Genomic DNA, 20,202 nt, shown 5'->3' on the forward strand with positions numbered 1-20,202 from the left:
AAATACCCCTGTACCCCAAAACCCAAACCTAGCCCTGAACCCTAAAAATACCCCTGTACCCCAAAACCCAAACCTACCCCTGAACCCTGAAATACCCCTGTACCCCAAAACCCAAACCTAGCCCTGAACCTTTAAAATACCCCTGTACCCCAAACCCAAACCTACCCCTGAACCTTAAAATACTCCTGTACCCCAAAACCCAAACCTAGCCCTGAACCCTAAAAATACCCCTGTACCCCAAAACCCAAACCTAGCCCTGAACCCTTAAAATACCCCTGTACCCCAAAACCCAAACCTACCCCTGAACCCTAAAAATACCCCTATACCCCAAAACCCAAACCTAGCCCTGAACCCTAAAAATACCCCTGTACCCCAAAACCCATACCTATCCCTAAACACTAGAACTACCCCTGCACCCCATAACCCAAAACTATATCTGAACCCTTAAAATACCCAAACACCCCAAAACATATACCTCAGTACCCCAAAACATATACCCCTATACCCATACTTACCTTATCCAAACATTTTTTTTAAAACTTGCTTTTACCATTCATGCATTTACAACAAATTTTGTTGTAAATGTATGCGTGGTAAAAGCATATGAAATGTAATGCCATGCGTTATAATGGCATTGCGGAGTCATGGTACTTTCGTAATGAAAGTATGCGGAGTGATGGTATGCGGAAAGAAAGTTGCGGAATATTGGGTGTTTACCCTCCCCCGGTAAGTACATTGGTGGAACGGCGGCCCACATCTCCAGCAACACACTCATATTTTTTCACCACCGATTTGAAAAATGCACAGGTCTCTCTCATTGATGGCCAGCACCGACATACACTTTTAGACACACCTCCCGCCACAAGTTCTAGAATTGCGAACTTTAGAGCTGAGGAGCTACGTTCGAATCTCGGCATCAGCTCAACATCCTGTGATTCCAGGCAAATCGCTTTGTCTTCCCGTGCCTACCACAAATGAATGTGTTCTTCTGTAATGTAAATTGTGCTCATGCCATGTTGTCGAGTTAGCGCTATATAATATTGCAAGGAAAAATAAAGTAGGGAAACTCGAGTTCACACACTACTGAACGCGCACTCTTAAGTGCATCAGCAGTGAACTGTGAATCGGAGCGTTTCACAGGCCTGTCACAGATAAGAAATGCTATCAAAACGAAATCCTACAAAACAATATACTACTGGCCGGCAGCAATTCATACCCAGACAATGTCGGAACGGGCTGCTAGTAATACTAATAAAATATAATCACGCAATATTAAAAAAGAGGAAAGTGGCAATCAATACTTTCGATGCACGTTTCGGCGTTTTGAAAGAACGCCTTCTTCAGGAGCCACAAATTATATCTGAAATACACAATTGATAAACATAAGAATACAATCATTTATATTTATTAATAGCAATAAAACATCACATAAAACATAATTAATTCGACAATTTTAAAACAACTTTCTATGCAACACACCTTCCCTACTTGCTATAGCAATGTAATATTTGCTAGACAAGTTACAAAACTAATATCTATATATTTGAGCAGTTGTTGAGTAACCAGACCAAGATGAATGGGGACCCAATAGAAAATAACCATCTCAAGATTAGATAGTATTTGAACGATTGTATAAAGGAGGTGAAAATCAGGGTCATTCAATCACTAGATATTAATAACCACTTTGTGAATCCTGAACTGTACCTTTGGCAATCATATAGTACGTGGAGGACAATACTTACTATTAAAATTTCATCACACCAGCTAGAACCAACTTCTATTTCCTTAACAGTTCTTAATTCAATGATGTAAAGGATGTGACAGTTACTAACTGCGGGTGGAAGGGAACATATATTAGATTCCATACTTCATGGCGATGCAAAAGCTATAGTACAGCTTAATCATGTGGATGAAAGGCACAACACAATTTGCTCACCTAGTAGAATGTGTTGTTGGTTCTAGTTGGAGCTTGATGGTTCTAATCGTCGCACATAGGAACCAAAAGACCACGGGCCTTGCGACACCAATGATGCGTCATATTTACAGTATGACGCATCATGGCGCAAGGAGTTACAGATACGTCAGTTTTTCTGACGTATCTGTATGGCGCAAAAATGACGCATTGCTGGAGTTTATCACAAAAGTGACACAACTCCAGAAATGTGTCCTTTCACATAGGGCAAGCCCCTTGTGAAAGGGCCTGCGTCAGTCTTAAGCCTGCTGTGAGGCAGGCGTAAGAAATTGACACATTTGTGTCCTAGAAGTGGCGCAGTGAAATCTTATAGATTTCTCTGCGTCACTTCTATGACCCTTTCTTGAGTCAGAACGCCCCCCCCCCCCCTGCATACATTATACCTGGCGTAGGTATAATGTAGCGCAGGGGTTCACAAAGTGACGCATCTACCTAGATGCGTCACTTTGCAAATATGGTGCAACAAGGCACATGTTTTACACTGCCGGTGCGTCACAAAAAGTGACGCACCGGTGGTGTAAAAGTGACGCACGGCCTCATAAATGAGGCCCCACGTTTGTAGTTCAGGATATGGTGTTGTTTTGTAAACTTTTTGCTTTGTATCTAAATTATGAACAGAATTTAAACCATAAATGCTTGTATACCTATGTCCTCCAAGAGAGATCCATCTAGCTTGAATGTCTAAGACGAACTACTGACAACATAATAGTCTTACCTAGATGTAACATAGAAGCAATCTCTCTACTACGATTATAGAAAGCTCGATGTTTGCGTCCTACGTCCTGCATGAGCCTGAATTATCCGGCTGAATATTCTGGTTATCCTAGATTGAAAAAGATACCCACACTTTAAGGTATTTTGATCTATACTATTTAAAATTAGTGACAGGTTTTTATCCAATTCTTTAAGTTTGCCGTTAGTCACTCTGTTAACTAAAGACGTTGTTTTATACATATGCTCACCTACGAATGAAAACAGAGAATCCGTTGCAATGTGGCATTCAATTAAAACCAAAACGTTCTCCTTATTCATTTGCCTCGCGTCTGATCTCTTTAATGAAACCGAGGAAGGGCCATCTGTTGTTCTTCATGTTTGGCTATGGGCTGTGCTCCCTTGTCTTTTGCTAGTTGTTGTCGGACTTTGCACCAGGTCAGAGCAGGTGTTAATTTCCTGCTGCTAACGGGCCATATCGTATGTAGCTTATCGCCAATTTGGCTGGTCGTTGAGAATGTTGTGGAGTGGGGTTGTCACGACTTTCTGCAAGGGAACGCCTACTCTGCATCTCATTAGCGATAGTTGCCGGGGTCATCTGTGGTGATGTTTTTGGAGGATGCTATCGCCTGAAAACTGGTGTTATGGGCTGTTAGCACCAGGTTGTGAATGGGACGGTAACTTTATCGCGAGTTTGGCTAGGATAAAGTGCAGTTAACTTTGCGATAGCTCCTTGAGAATATGCCCCTTTGTTTTCATAGTTTACACTAAAATTGTAAAGTACCTAATTTGCAAAACATAATGTTCAATAGGACCCAGGAAAAAAATTTCTCACAGAACTACTGGTAAATGGAAGCACATAAGCATCTTCCTTACAAAGTACTTGTCTAGAGGGGACTAGCAACAAGATGCTGCACAGGAATTGACTATTCCACTGTTTCTCCTGGGGACACTGCCCCATCACTGATCTTGCACCAGGAACCAAAGACCACTACTGTTTATAAAAATACGGCCACCTACTGCACTAGCCGCCATACAGAAGTTGTAGGAAAGCAGTCCACATCTGCCTGTAACAAGTTATTTATTGAGCACCAGGGTGCCAGTAACCATCTTTTGTTTTAAGTTTCCAAGTTCCAATGCCGTTTGTCTGCTTTTTGTCCAATTCCCTGTAAAAATAACAAAAAATAACACAAAAGAATTTGAAATGTAAAAAAAAGAAATGCTTATTCTGGCTTAAAAATAAAACTACATTCATGTTGTTTGTCACATACGTCATTATGTATGTGTAGCATATCATAATAGTCTACCTCAGCAGTCCATTCTTAATAATAAAAGGTAAGTCTATTGATATAAGTACAATTAAAACTCTAACACCTATAGCAAAAGATTCATCTTATATCTAGAAACATCTTTCTTTAGGTTTGTGTTACTTTTTACACTACCTTGAATTACTTTGCGTAAAGGAAGTTTTGTTTGAGGATTCCTATCCTTTCAGCCTGTGACTTTGATGCAAATCTATCTGTACAATCATTTGTAGACATGGGTTTGTGCCAAAATCTTGCACCTCCCTGAAGATGGCATACCAAGGAGAAATATTTTCATTTCTCTTTGTTTTTCCTCTTTGCTTATGTTCTTTGTTCTGCAGTACATAAACATAGAGGGCATAGTATGTTTGTGTGCTTGCACTGCACATGGTGGAGTTAACAGTGGTTTGTATAAGGGTTTTTCTATGATTTCCTCAATTTTCTCAATAAGTCTACGTAACTGAAATAGAACATTCACAACTATGGGTCTGATTAGGATGTCGGTCGGACACTTTCCTAACGACATCCATGGTTTAAAGTCCGACCGCCTTATTATAAAAAATGCGGATTAAGTGTAAACGGCTGGTCATTTCGGCTGACTTCTGATCGACTCAAGGAGCCCATCGGCCAGTAGGAAACCGCCACATAATTCCTTACGTACGGTGTTACCTCCATCGGGATTATGATGCCGGTATTCGACAGGCTTTCCATGTCAGGCTTTCCGACATGGAAAGCCTGTCAGTAAGCAACTTTGGGGCCCCCTATCAGGGCACCCTTTCCTCCGCAGCATCTGGTTGTCGGCCAGGGGGGCACCTAAGGTGCCCCCCCTGAAAATCCCTGCACTGTGCAGAGATTCACACAGACTCCCATTTCTCTTTTAGGTTCAAAGCATTTTTTATTGCAGTTTAAGAAGCAGGGAAAAACAATACATACAATGAATACAGTCATCGTAATAACAAAATGCAAAGTCTTTGCTCCAGATGCGCCTTCAGAATTCCGTGCATTACCACCTGAGCAGTTGTAGAGCCTCAGTCTAGGTGTAAGCGCCGTGATGACAAATTCCAAAACTAACACCCCCCCTCAACTCCTCCCCACCGTGCCCTCCCCCCAGAACCACCCTCCCCCCCTTGTGCTGAGCGAATGTCTTACCCATCCATCACCATCGCAAAGGATCCACACCTCCCATCGTGTCCTCCCTCCATGCCAACTAGGCAATCGGGGATGTCAGTCTCATTAGCCTAAGATATCAGGGACAAGTGATTTCTTTGAATTCCGATTGTAGTAAAGTATGGAAAGGTTGCCACAAGTCCTCAAAGCTGTCCACCTCACCTGCCACCGTGAGGGACAGTTTCTCCATACCCAGAACGTGCCATAACCTGTGCAGCCAACCTATGGTGGTAGGGAGGGTGGTGGTACGCCAATATATGAGTATGTTCTGGATCGCCGAGCCCAAAGCAATCGCTATCTGTCTGCCCCTCCTGGATCGCAAAGGGTACATCAAGCCATTAGGTAATCCTAGCAGGACATAGGCTGGGAAGCGGGGCAATTCAATGTTAAAGCACTGGTCTATCTCATCTAAAATCTCCTTCCAGTAAGGACTTAGGGGTATATTACCAACAACTAGCGATAATTTTTGTCTCTAACTTGTTTAGAGACAAAAATTATCGCCGCACATCGGCGATTTTTATCGCAGATAAACCTTGCTATTAGCAAGGTTTATCGCAAATGCGATAAAAAACGGCCGCAATGCATGAATATCGCTGAAAAATCAGCGATATTCATGCATTATCGAGCAAATGCTCTTAGCCATGTTATCCACCTCCCATTGGATAACATGGTGAAGAACTGCTCAGGGCAGGTGTTAGCTTTTGGAGATATTCGCGCTTAGCGCGAATATCTCCAAAAGTTGGTAATAGGAGATAGCGATGTTAGCGACTGTTTCCAGTCGCTAACATCTTGGCACGCCCACTTTGCATGTCATTAGTGATAAATATCACTGACATGCAAAGCAGGGCCCAAGATGGTCGCTATCTCCTATTAGCTGTCACTAACTGGTGTTAGCGACAGCTTGGTAATAGGGAGATAATTTTATCTCCGCTTTCTTGGCTTTTAAAGCCAAAAAAGCGGAGATAAACCCCTTGATAATATACCCCTTAGTAACGGACAATCCCATAAGATGTGCGTAAGCATGCCAGGCTGTCCGCATTCGCGCCAACAGGCGCTCGGAATGTTATGGTTCATTTCATGCAACCTCTGAGGCGTGTAGTACCAGTATGTGGATATCTTAGTAAAGGTTTCGGTGAGCCCAGTGTGGTATGCTGAATGACGCGCCCAGTAGGAGATATCGCCCCATTCCTTGTGACTCAGTTCCCTCCCCAACTCTCGCTCCCAGCGAACCCTTCCTGGGTTATGGATGTGGTAGGTAGGGGGTTGTAAGAGCCGGTATAGGTCGGAGATGAGCTTGGCGTCCGATGAACGCGTCACCAGCCACATCTCGTATGGGGTGAGTTTCCGGTCAGCCAAATCCCGTACTTGCGACTGAAGCGCCCAATGGCGTACCTGTAGATACCGCATTCGGTAAGTTTCGGGTAGCTGGTAGTCCCGGCGGAGGTCTTCAAACGACACGGCACCCTCCGGACCATACACGTGAAACAAAGCGCAGCATCTGGCTGCCCGCCAGAGCGCGAAAGCGCCAGGTTCCATCCCGGGTTGGAAGTCGGGGTTCCCAATCAGTGGTGTAAGTGGTGACGGGAAGGTGGTGAGCTCATGCGTAACATTCACGGCGTCCCACACACGGAGCGGGACCTGTGTGACATAGGACGCATAGAGATTGGGGGGGCGGTGACTTCTGCGTATGAAGGGTATCTCTTGTAGGGTCCTGCCCGCCACAGCCTGGTCCTGAAACAGCCAGTGTCTGTCAGATTCCCATTTGCTCCACTCCACCAGATACCGCAACTGCGCCGCCTGAAAGTACTTGTGCATATCCGGAATGCCAAGTCCACCAGACTCAGGTGCCAGCGTGGACAAGGCTCTCCTGAGTCTGGGTTTGCGGCCCTGCCAGACAAAGCGTGCAATATCGGACTGAGCCTGTCGTATCCATCCCTTCGGTGGCTGGAGCGGCAGGGCCCGGAACAAATACAGTACCTGCGGTAAGAGAGTCATCTTCACCGCAGCGATCCGTCCCAGCAACGACAGCGTGCCTTTGCTCCAGCGGGATAGCTCCTCCTTAATTTTCTTGCCCAGGGCTGCGTAATTAGCAGTCACCATGGCCGGCAAGGAAGGTGCCAGGAGTATGCCCAGGTATGGGACCAGATCTTTAGACCAATGCATAGGGAATCGCCCTTGCAGCTCGAGTCTCGTAGCCGTGGTGAGCGAAACGTCCAGGGCCGCCGACTTTCTCATATTCATCTTGAAGCCCGCAACCGTGGCGAAGGCGTCCATCTCGGCAATGCAAGCGGGGAGCGCCTCCTTCGGATTTTCAAGCATCAAGATCACGTCATCCGCATACTAACTAATGGCGTGAATGTGGCCCCCCATCCGGACGCCGGTCACTACCGGATTCCGGCGAATTCTCTGGGCAAATGGCTCCATGTATAGAGCGAAGAGTAGCGGGGACAGTGGGCACCCCTGTCTGGTTCCCCTCTCTATCACGAAGTGGCCGGAGCTGCACCCGTTCACCCGTACCGTCGCAGCGGGGGATCTGTAACAGTTAAATATGAAGGTGCGGAATTTCTCTCCTATACCCAATTTGCAGAGCACTTTCTCAAGGTAAGGCCAATGCACCCGATCAAACGCTTTCTCCGCGTCAACCGAGAGTAGCATGCGTTCCCCGGGTATACGGGAGGCCTTTTCTAGGACGTGGACCACCCTCTTAGTGTTGTCCACCGTTTGTCGGCCTGGAACAAACCCGGCCTGATCCGGATCCACCAGGCCCGGTAAATATGGCGCCAAACGTGTCGCCAGGATCCCCGTGTAGAGCTTGAGGTCCACATTCAGTAACGAGATCGGCCGGTAGGAGTCGCATTCAGTCCGGACCTTCCCCGGTTTGGGGATAACCGATACTGTTGCCCGCTGCAAGTCCAGGGGGATAGCCCCCGGCTCAGCAAAGGAGTTGAAGAGCCGTGTCAACAGTGGCGCCAGCTCCTTACAAAACGTTTTGTAAAAAAGGGGGGTGTAACCGCCGGGGCCCGGGGCTTTCCCATGTTTGAGTCGGGAGATAGCCGCAATCACCTCCTCCGGCCTAATGTCTCCTTCCATATGTTCCGCCTGTTCCGGGGTAAGGACAGGGAGGTTGACCGATGCGAGATAATCATCCTCGGCCAAGGCCGAGGAGGGTGCGCCCGCGTATAGGTGGGCGTAATAGCGACGGAACCCGTCCGCAATCCGGTGGTCCTCCGTGGCCAAAGTTCCATCAGGAAGGGACAGCTCCTTAACCCGTTGGTGCTGGTGCTTCACCCGGAGTTTGTTCGCGAGTAGCCGGCCGCATCTGTCACCGCCAGTGTTATACGCGTGCTTCAGGCGCAGCGCCGCGTACTCCGCCCTGTCCATATCTAGCGCGGAAAGAAGCTTCCGGGCCGCTTTGAGTTGCCTCCAGACTCTGGGGGCCCCCGTCCTCTGATGCATCTGTTCCAGTTCCCGTACCATATTCATAAGTTCGCCCCTTTTCTGTTGACGGTCCCTATTCTCCGCGGAGGAGATGACAATAAACTCACCCCGGAGCACCGTCTTTAGGGCAGCCCACTGTGTTGCCCGGGTGGTATCCCGATTCTCATTGTGTTTCCGATACTCAGTAATCGCGTCGCGTATCTGTCTCACGATCGCCTGTTTATGTAAGAGGGTATCCCGAAGACGCCAAACCCCTCGTGAGGGAGACATCGGCGGAAGTTGGAAGGAGCCTGATACCGGGGCGTGATCAGACAATGTAAGGACCCCCATATCGGAAGCCGTCGCCATTTCGGCAACCGGTCCTGTGACCAGGAGATAATCTAGTCTAGCGTATGTCTTGTGCGCGTGGGAGTAGTAAGAATAGGCCTGCGTGGTGGGGTGTAAGCGTCTCCATAAATCGTGTATATCAAGATCCCGTAACCGGGAGGTACTCATCTGTGAAACTTCCCCGATGTGTGGACGTCGCTGCGCAGATCTATCTAAGGATGAGTTAAAGACCATATTCAGGTCCCCCCCAATGATTATGTGTCTGTCCGGTGTAGTTGTGATATCCTCCAGGGCTGATTGTAGAAACAAATCTTGGCGGTCATTACTGCTATATATCGAGCCCACCGTGAACAGCAATCCCCCTAGCCTAACCCTGTAAGCCAGGAGCCTCCCCTTCTGTTCCACCACCTTGCATAGGACCTCCAAACTGTCTAGACACCAAGATTGCAACCCCTGCTGTTTTAGAAGTCCCTGAGGAAAAGAGCTGTACCGGGAATTTGGGAGACCTCATCCGGAGACAATCTCGGGCCAAGAGGTGAGTTTCTTGCAAGAGGCAGATGTCCGCCTGGGTGTTTTCTAGGAGGGACAACATTGCTCTATGCTTGATCGGGTTATTCAACCCCTTCACATTAAGGGTAACAATCTTAAGGGCCATGAACGTGCAGTGAAATATCGCTTAATGAACCTGAATCAATAGTGAGATCAGTGCAGATTAGCAATGTGGGCCAGAACCAATGCGATAACCCTGTAGCATGACATTCTGAGCTCTGTACCTGTGGAAGAAGGACATGGCAGAAGCAGCAGCAAAAAACGATAGCACAGCACAAACCCCAGATCCCTCCCCAAACAGTCCTCAACCAGCCCTGAGAAAGTGGCGCGAGGGTAAAGCGCTCATAGCAGCAAGCCAATACAGCACAGCATAAACCCCGTATTCCCCCCATCCCCACCCTCCAAACAACCCCTGAACTGCCCTACTCCCCAATTCCCCTCCCCCGTCCACTGGCCTACCCTCAACCCCCCTCTCCCCTCTCAACCCCAGCCCCAACTGCTCAAAAAACTCCATTGCCCCAGTCTGGTCCCTAACGGACTAGTCCGTGGAAAAGTATTCGAGTGGATGTCCAGCCACCACCTATGCCCTCCCAGAGCCCCCCTCCCCCCCAGAACCCCCGCACCTGCAATGATGATGAAGCCAATATGATCTCCCCCCGGAGTCCGCTCAGGCCGTCAAGGCCATATCACCAGACGACGTATCTCTGGGCACCTCCCGTATGGCGCTGTCCATCTCAGCTCTGATCGTGGGAGAGTCCGGTCGCGGAGGCGGGAGCGTGGGTCGCCGCCGTCGGACCATTTGCCACCCCTCCCTGGAGTTGCGGCGGCGTCGAGGCGTTGGAACGTCGTCATCTGCCGCGGTGAGACCCAGCACTCCGCAAGTGTCCTGGAGGGACCAAAGCTGATGCAGTGTCCCGTTCCAACGGAAGATGAGCCTGAAGGGGTGTCCCCATGAGTATTGCGTGTTGTGTTCCCGCAAAAAGTCCGTGGCGATCTTGAAGGACTTGCGTTTCTGCAATGTGATCGTTGATAAGTCCTGAAACAGGGCTATTTGATGACCCCGGAAGCTCACTGGCTGCTTCCGCCGTGCCTCGCGCAAGATCCGTTCTTTCAGGGGAAAATCCGGTAGGTAGGCCAGAATGTCCGGGGTTGGCGCCGAGGCCCGGCGTGGCGGACCCACCCTATGCGCCCTGTCAATTCTCACCGGGAAGTCCACGGGCTCGCCTAAAATGTCACGGAACAGGTCTCTTAGGTAGGCTGCAGTGTCTTCTCCCTCCTCTTTAGATGGGACACCTCGGACCCTGATGTTGTTGCGCCTGGACCTGTTCTCGAGATCCTCGGCATGGGACTGGAGGTCAATCTGTTGGTCTTGGAGCCGCAGGACTTCCTGCTGTAGGTGCGCGATCTCCTCGTCCCTGGATTGGTTAGCGTCTTCCACGGTGGATACTCTTTCTCCTAGCGCGTCGACCTCTCTCCGCACCTCCCGTACCTCCCCGGCCACCTCCTGCTTTAACGCCTGGAAGTCCTCTCTGAGGGTGCTGAACAACGACTCCAGGAAAGACCTGGTGACCGGGGGCTCTCCCCCTTCCGCTCCCCGGGAGCCAGTGGGGGGGCTCGAGGCTGGTTGAGTCCGGTCCTGTCTCGGAGCGCCTCTGCCCAACATTTCGGGCAGGGTGCGCTCTCCTTTCTTGCCCCCTCTGTTGCTCGACATTACAGAGGTGGGGGCGCGTCGGGGGGGGGTATCCACAAGAGTTCGCTGGGTGTGGTGGTGCCGGGGTCGGGGCTCACGCCGCCATGTCTCTCTCAGCGTCTTTGCGCTGTCTAGTTTGAATCAGCGGGGCTCCGGGGCCCAGAGGTGCCGGCTCAGGAGGGGGCGCTGCAGTTCTCTTTCAGCAGTAGTCTAGCCCAGCTGCATGGAAACGGCCAGTGCTCAGGAGCAGCAAGTGTTCCCCCGCTCGCCCAGGGTCGAGCTACCAAGTCGTTAGGGCCCAGTTCTAAACCGCGGGCCGGTGTCCGAAGTGCCTCTCCACGTGGGCCCAGGTGAGCCCCACCGCATCACAGGGGAAGGCTACACAGGCCGGACCCCCTCCCGGTCGATCACGCCACCACAGGTTGCTGTGTCAGTGTCCGTTGGGCCCTGGGGCGCCCCCGCTCTTGGTGAGGTGTCCGGTGGTGGATCGGCTCCACCGCGTGGTCTCGGTACCGGAAGGGGCCGGGGGGACAAGGCCCGATGCCAGTCAGGGCCGCCGGCTCGTACGGCAACTCCGCCCCCCAGGACGGGCACAAGCACTTTGGCGCCGGGTCAGGCAGGCCCCCCGCACCGTGCGTGGGGGCAGCCGGGCACATCTAGCCGTCCCCCGCTGTCGCCGATCCCACCCCTCCGCAGGGGCTTCGGGAGGAAGTGCGGGGTTGTCGCTCAAGGACAGGCTTCCCGGCCTACTTGGTCCCCGGAATGGCGTGGCGGCTCCCCGCCGGCTCCTCCCCCGCTCCGGCCCAGAAGGCGCACCTCTGCTCCGCTCGGAGCTTCCGCCTCAGTCCTCGCCGGTGGGTCGGGAAGGGCGCGTCCTCAAGCCGCCAGGACCCGTCTGAGCCCCGGCACTCTCGTGGCTCGGCCCGCGTGTCGTGGCTTCCGGCTCTCGGGCCTTCGCCGGATCCGCAGCTCGCGCTCACTCCGGAGACGTCCGTGGCGAGGCGTCGCGCTGTGTTTGCGGGGCCGCCAGGGAGTCCAAACCGCTCTGTCGTCTCTGCAGCTTCACCGGGTCTCTCCTCCGCTTGATCCGGGGGAGATCGGCGGCGTAGAACGGCTCAGGAGCTCCGGGCTCTCGGGAGCTCAAGGCGAGAGCGTCTGCTCAGCCCTCCATCTTGGCCACGCCCCCCATTTCTCTTTTGAAGCTTGTACTGCAGGCGGAAGCTCCATAGAGAAATAGGAGTTTGTGACCGCACCATGTGCAGTTGCATTATACTACGGAGTGCTGAACTGTCGTGCTATGGTCCACCTGACATTATAATAGGGCCTTATGTTGTAGTAGCAGTTTAATCCAGATAAGTTTGAAAATTGAGAAACTACAATATCTTTTAACTCTTCTACTTTAACTTTTTATAATGCTGTTCCTACATCTTGCTAGCTTGTGAACGTTTCCTTTATTCTAAGGGGCAGATTTACAAGCCCCTTGCAACACATTTATGCCGCCGCTGCGTCACTTCTGTGACGCAGCGGCGGCGTGAATCATGCGCCATGTTGTGCCGTATTTACAACGTGATGCATCTAGGGAGATGCGTCACGTTGTAAACCCCTGCGCCACATGAAATCTGCGTCAGGTTTCATGTGGGCGTTCCAGCACAGGATGGGCGTTCCCTCGCAGGAACGTCTCATAAAAGTGACTCAGTGAAATCTACAAGATTTCATGGAGTCACTTTTACGGCAATGCTGCGTCAAAACCCTGCGCCTGCAGGTGTAAGGATTGACGCAGCATGGTAGGCATAGGGCACCCCCGAGCCTTGCTGGAGCCGTGTCGTGCTTGCGACGCAATGCCAGCAACGTGCCGAATTTTCACCAGGGGATGCGACACGCATCTGCCCATCCGTGCGCCACGGCGCACCGCTATGTAAATGTGGCGCATCAGTGGTGGCGCACTGGTGGATTTGCAGGTCGCAAGTTTCCTGGTGCATCCCTGCTGATTTGCAGGGATGCGCCAGGAAACGTATATCTGCCCCTTTGGGTTTGGGAAACTTAGGGGTATATTACCAAGAACGGCGTTTAAATTATCGCCGGTTTAGCGGCAGAAAACTGCTGCTAAAGCGGCGATGATGGGCTTGATAATATGCCCTGGAGAATACCAATAGAAGACCATGTTCACACCAGAATATGGACTTCTATTGGAATTCTCAAGGGCATATTATCAAGCCCATTATCGCCACTTAAGCGGCAGTTTTCTGCTGCTAAACCAGCGATAATTTTTAACGCCGTTCTTGATAATATGCCCGTACTTTTGTTTCAGATTCCAAGTTTTTCATTGATTGGGTATTGACCCAGATGAGTAGTTTACAGATTTATCATGTAATTGTACTCTCCAATACATTAACTTTCTCCCTTTACTTAGATTGCATCAAAATCCAGAAGGCACAGCTGTGAAAGAGACCTTACCTGCGATAGTGGAATATAAGCCATGCCTTCTTGGAAAAACCTTTGGCCTAATGAATGGTAACAGCATAGGCAAAACAGAAAGGAAATGGTTCTCTGTGTACATACAGGTTTTCACTAGGAGGGACTTGGCACCTACCGATTTATTTTGGCCCTCCATATGGTCAAATATGACCAAAGCTGACTCACAATCAATTTTGATTGGGATATATGATGAAATCTGCCACGTCCCATGGCTTTGTTCACTAGGCCCTCCATGACGTTCTATTCATGTCGAAAAATAATTCTGCAATTTGTACAGAGAATTAAAAGTTTCTCTAAACCAGCTGTATGTGAAACTGATTTTTCGAGAACCTTATTACAGCAGAGCGTTCGACAAGGTATAATCGTTTTTTTTTTTTTTTTTTTTTTTTTTAGTTTTGGGGCAAAAGACTTTTATTAAGTGCTTAAAAGTTTGCGATACATAGTTTTCAAGGAAGTGGTACCTCCCCCTTAGGGAAGGCAGTCTACTTCAACTTTTTAATCAATGCATTAAATTGTTTACAAATCGTCAGTTTGGGGTTCAGAAATGTCTGCAGATAGCGTTTGCAGTTTTTAATGGGGCCACTTTAAAGAGTCCAGTGGGGTAGGGGGGGTGGTTAGTTACAGTTCTTCCCCTTCCTCACTTTTCTGCTTGTCCATGGCTGCATAGTCTCTAAGCAGGCTGAGCACCATCCTGCGGCACCCTTCACGGTTCACCACCTCTCCATTGGTCACCAGGCGGGTCCTGGCGAACAGGAGAATGTCTTTAATACAGCAGAGGAGCCTCCAGCACCCCTGGATAGCTTCCTCTGTGTGTGTCCCTGGAAACAGCCCGTACATCATGGACTGTCCAGTAATGTTCTCGTAGGGAATAAGGGCTAGCAGTTCTTGTCGTAAGGCAGCCCTTAGTCTCTGGGCAAAGGGGCAGGCCCAGAAGAGGTGGTGTGCAGATTCCTCTGCGGGGCATCCCCTTGGGCAGTTCCTGTGTGGGCACAGGCCTCTGCTGTGCATGAAGGACCTCACTGGCAGGCCCCCCTTCACAGTCATCCATGCTATGTCCTTGTGTCTGTTTGTCAGACTTGGGGAGGATACATTTCTCCACACGTGCGTTGCCGTTGCTGGTGGCAGGTCGCTCACTGGTTCGGTGGTGTCCCTGGTCCTGATCAGTTTGCGGATTGTCTTGGGCTTCTAGAGGCAAGGAGTGACACAGTTCAGCCCAAATTCACCCACAAACTTTTCCACCTCCCTGTAGTACCATGGAAGGTCCCAGTTGAAAGTCATTGCATTTTCCCACTTATCCCATCCCAGCCGTCTCCACACCGGGAGAAGGAAAAAGCGGAAGACTTTGTAGGCAGAGTGGTCCTTGTTCATGTTTAACAGGGTTATCCGGACGCAGCCACACACAAAGAAAGCCCTGAGGATCGTTGGGATGTCAGGGACTGCCTTCCCCCCTTTGCGGTGTTCCTTGTGCATGACCGACCGTTTCACCCTGTCCATCTTTGAATGCCAGACGAAGTGGAACACCATGCTGTTGATCGCCCGTGCTACGTTGGCCAGGAGTGGCCAGGCCTGTGTCACATACTGCAGCACGGGCAGGGCGTCGTTCCTGAGCACCAGAGCCTTCCCTTCAATGCTCAGGTTCCTCAGGCTCCAGAGACCCAGTTTCTGCTTCACCTTGGCCAAGCGTTCGTTCCAACTCTTCGCTGCCGCCCCTGGTCCTCCAAACCAGACGCCGAGGATCTTCATCAGTCCTGCCTCGATGGGAAGGGGAGAGGCTCGTTGCAGAGGTCCCATCGCCCGAAGAGTTTGGCCTGCGACTTGTCCACGTTTATTTTTGCCCCTGATGCCTTGCCAAAGTCTGTGCACGCCTCCAGCAGGGATTTGACTGATTCTCCATCCGCGCAGACGAGGGTGACATCGTCCATGTACAGCGAGCACTTGACCTCCCTCTTCGCGTCGCCGGGTGTCTGGATCCCTCTGATGTTTGGGTTCTTCCTGATGTACTCAGCGAGAATTTCTATAACCAAAACAAACAGAGGTGGCGAGAGCGGGCAGCCTTGTCTTACCCCAGACCTGATAGGAAAGGGGTCTGTTTTACAACCATTTACAATGACTGAACTGAAGATGTCTTTATACATTACTTTAACGTAACCGCAGCAGCGCTCCCCCAGCCCAAACCCATGCAGTACCCTCTCCATGAACTCATGGGAGACGCGATCGAATGCCTTCTCCTGATCTAGACAGACCAGGGCAGCCCGGATCTTGCGGTCCGTGATGTACTGGATCGTGTCCCTTATCAGTGCCAGGCTATCTGCGACCCTGCGCCCCGGGACCCCACAGGTTTGGTCTGGGTGTACTAACTCTCCCATGGCGCCCTTCAGTCTGTTCACTAGTGTCTTTGCAAGGATCTTGTAGTCTACATTCAGGAGAGAGATGGGACGCCAGTTCTTTAGGTCACATCTCTCCCCCTTATGTTTATACAAGAGAGCAATCATTCCTTCCCTCAGGGTGTGGGGCATGATTCCCTCCCTCTCCATTTCCTCATACACCTGCAGGAGATCCGGTCCCACTAGGTCCCACACTGAGGCGTAGAACTCAACTGGGAGACCGTCACTACCCGGTGTCTTTCCTGACTTGAAGGATTTAACTGCGAGGTGCAGCTCGTCCAAAGTCAGGGGGGCATTTAGGGCTTCTCTCACTGTTGGGGAGACAGTTCTTGGGATACCAGACAGAAATTTTTCTGCCTGATCTCCCTCTGACCTCTTCTCTGAGTAGAGGTCCCCATAGAAATCTGTCACTACCTTCCTAATGTCCTCCCTTGTGTCACAGAGGGTTCCCTCCTTATTGCGCAGTTGAACCAGAGGGGTGTGCGCAGAGTGGATTTTCTTAAAGAAGAAGGAGTTGCATTTCTCCCCCTTCTCCAAGTTCTCCACCTTGGAACGGAAAATGATCCTCCTGGATTCGTCATGAAAGTGCTCGCTCAGCTCTTTCTTGACTTCTTCCAGGGGGCTCATGACGTCCCATCCCCGGAGTTGGAGGTCGTGCAGTTCTTGCAGCTCTTGCTGTAGTCTACTGAACTCCCTCTTTCTCCCCCTTTCAACCTGCCTGCCCACATTCTTGAAAAAATCCTGGAGCCTGCCTTTGACCCATTCCCCTGTGGACTCGAATGTGTCTTTCATGGCCTGCCACTGGGTGTATGTCTCCCTCAACACCTCCATCACCCCCTCTTTCTCCAGCAGAGAGCTATTCAGTTTCCAAGTGCCTGGACCTGTCAGGAACTTGCCCGTCAGTTCCCCTTGGAAGTGGATAGCTCTGTGGTCAGAGAAATGAACTGTCACCATTGAATGTTGCTTGAGCTTCACTTATTTAGAGGTGAAGATGAAGTCTATCCTGGAGCGCAAAGAGCCATCGGGGCGACTCCAGGAGAAGTTCCTGGCGTTAACCCCCATGGACCCGATGACGTCTGTCAGGGAGGCCTCACTCACCATCTCCACCAGTAGTTTCGCAGCATCATCCATCCATCCTTCCCCAGCCCTGGCCCCACATCTACCACCTGCTTCTAGAATACAGTTGAAGTCCCCACCCATCAAAATTGTTCTGGAGGTGACCAGCTGTGGCCTGAGGCGCTGAAACACCTCTCGTCGCTCGCCTACGTCAGAAGGGGCGTACACGTTGATGAGGCTAACTGGCTCTCCTGCCCACGAACCGTCGACGACAAGAGCCCTGCCGCCTTCCAGCTCGGTGACTGAGTCCATCGTGAAACGCCTTCCTCTGACTAAGGTAGCCACTCCCACAGACCTACTGCTGTTCCCCCCAGACCAAAAGGAAGGCCCTAGAGTCCACTGCTGTTCTAGGTTTGCGCGATGTTGCAAAGGGGATGGAGCATTCCTGAATCATGTACACATCACACTCCTGACTGGCATGGTATAATGCTAAACAAATACCAATTCTTCAAAACTGCTTTCTTAGGAAACTTTGATAAAGCCTGGGGGGATAATCCCTAATTAAAAACACTGAAACGTCACAGCGTCTCTAAGAAAAATGTTATACTACTCTAATATTAGGGGAACCTTAATGAACAGTAAACGTTTATAGAACAATAATGAAAAGGAGCTGAAAACCTTAAAATTGAAGTTATGTTCTCCCAGTGAGAATGAAACAGAACCTCGTGGTGTCGCAATGGTTTGTGGGTATGCAGATACTGTACATCGGGTTCTGAGCCTAGAGACGTCATCTCCGGCACGGCCTCCACGCGCACACAATGAACGAGCGCCAGCTCCTTCGTTCCCCCGTCATCTGCACGCGCTGTGGCTCCCCCGAGAGCCTGAGCGCGCGCGGCCTGAGGCTCGGCGGGGGACCCGGCTGAGCTCCCTATGGATGAGCCTCTTCCGCGCACCGTCAGAAAGCGCCCAGAGGCTCGCCTCTCACCCACTGAAAAACATTAATTCAGTCATTTATTTGAGGCTTCGCATCGAGCCATCCTACCCCGGGTCCATCGATATTCAGGAATCTTCTCTTTCTTTTATCTTTTTGAGATCTCGTTAACACACATAAAAAGTAGCATCGCTTAATTTGGCCTACAGAGGGTGCCATGAGCAAAATTGGCTTTTTTAATTATTTCTGGGTGCTATAAAATCTGCCTCGCTTTCTTAGCGTCCGAGCTGAACTATTCAAATCATAACCAATTATATGCTGGGCACGCGCAGTATCAAACAAGACAAAATTCCACTTCTCTTCAACATCAATTAGAGAATATCTGTTTACACAGATATCCTCCAACAATTACGATCCTGTAATTTATAGCGCCTTCATCACTGCTACACGTAGTGCAAGTGATACAGACAATTTCCATAGGAATCCGGGTAACAATACCAATTTATGAACAGGAGGCTTACACATCTAATTAAAGTCCTTGCAGTGTTGGGCGGACTTTCATTCTCCAAACTCTTCCTTCAAAAAGAAGTATGAGCAGAAAACCATCTACTCCATATTACTAATGAAGATATTTTCTGTCAGTTCGAAGCAAAAGTGATTCAGCAAAAAATCCTGAGAAGGCAGCTAAAGCACAGAGGATTATGGGTATGCAGATATGGGACAGAGGCTCTTGAGTCCCCAGATACGTCACAGAGTTTCATTGGTATGCAAATGTCATGGGTTTCACCCTGCTCTTTCTCTCTACCGTGGCCCAACACTTCCTACTATGGTTACGACCCTTTACTGAGTGTCACATAGAAGTTTGTCGATTGCATACTTTTTGAAAGCCTTGTCTGCGTGAAAGACATGAGGAAAAATATATGACCCAGTTAGGCGTCATTCATTACTGTTCCAAAGTACTTTTTTCTGGATCTAGAGAGGAAAGTTGTGCAAAGAATGTATTGTACATGTGGACTCGCTGGTCAGACCCTCGACTCCCCCCCCAGGATGTGGTAGGCACAAAAATGGAAATTTCGCGCATTGTTGCAGCTCCTTTATTTTACTGTAACCATTCATTTTCAGCCTTAAATCAATGGAAACTGTTTTAGCAGAGTATTCTACTTTGAAATTGACATGTTTAAAGTGTCTGCAGCTCCACAGAAGCACAGATTCAATTTCTAAGCTTGTGAGAGGGGCCTATACCTCCCTGGGATGTTCTAGCACCCATGTACTCACCTCTAATATGGCACTGTTATGTTGTGGATGTGGAACATCCCACTTAGTCCAGCGAGAGAGGGGAGTTTATGGGGCAACCCTGTCACACACGCTATATGGTTTAAGCTCATTCATTTTTTATTTTATTTATTTAATGCATTTTTATAAAGCGTGTACTTTACCCGAAGGTGTCAGAGCACTGTACAATAGAACCAGTTACGTTACATGAGAGTGTATGATCTGTTGTGGGTTTTGCTTGTACAGGTGAGGGGCACTCAAACAGTGCGGGTGAGGTATGGTGATGGAAGTTGGTTAGACTCTAGTACAACGGTGCTGACAGTATAGATGAAACCCTGTAACCTCTAACTAATATTTAGGCATGAGGTGCCTGAACATTATAAAACATACAAACAAATACTGTGCACACGTCAGATAAATAATTCGGTATCAATGTATTCAGGGACAAACAGAGATGAAGCTGTAGGTTTGGTGACTCCACAGATATAAACTTTATGTGGTTCTTTTTTTTGTTGAATATACAAACGCCAGCCGACACGTGTTTCATCAAGCAGGACGGCGCCTGTGAATCATCACTACTGTGGACGGTAACCTGCGGTAATGGGTTACAGTGCAGCTCAGTTCGGGATGTGTCTTCGAGGGGCGATCTGAGCTGCACTGTAACCCATTACTGCAGGTTACCGTCCATAGTCGTACCTGACTGTTCCTACGGAAGCACCCGTTTCCCTTTGCTTATTCCATGACGTTGACCTTCCAGAGTCAGCACCGATAACTCTAACTTACCCGAATACTCACCACGCCATTGACAGCCCTGATGATTCACAGAAACTCACTCACACAACAATTTATACCAGTTTCTCCAGTTTCCCATTTCTCTTTTCACACACCTGTTGTATACAATTATTTGTAGTTATGTACAGTGTTCT

General features: G+C 49.7%; 1 pseudogene; it reads right to left on the minus strand.

Annotated features, from left to right (window-relative positions):
* Positions 1 to 14,251: 14,251 nt before the first annotated feature.
* LOC144807861 (uncharacterized) lies at positions 14,252 to 15,555 on the minus strand (annotated as a pseudogene).
* Between the last annotated feature and the right edge of the window lie 4,647 nt (positions 15,556 to 20,202).

This window comes from Lissotriton helveticus, chromosome 1_2 (genome assembly GCF_964261635.1).
Source record: "Lissotriton helveticus chromosome 1_2, aLisHel1.1, whole genome shotgun sequence".
Taxonomy (NCBI): domain Eukaryota; kingdom Metazoa; phylum Chordata; class Amphibia; order Caudata; family Salamandridae; genus Lissotriton; species Lissotriton helveticus.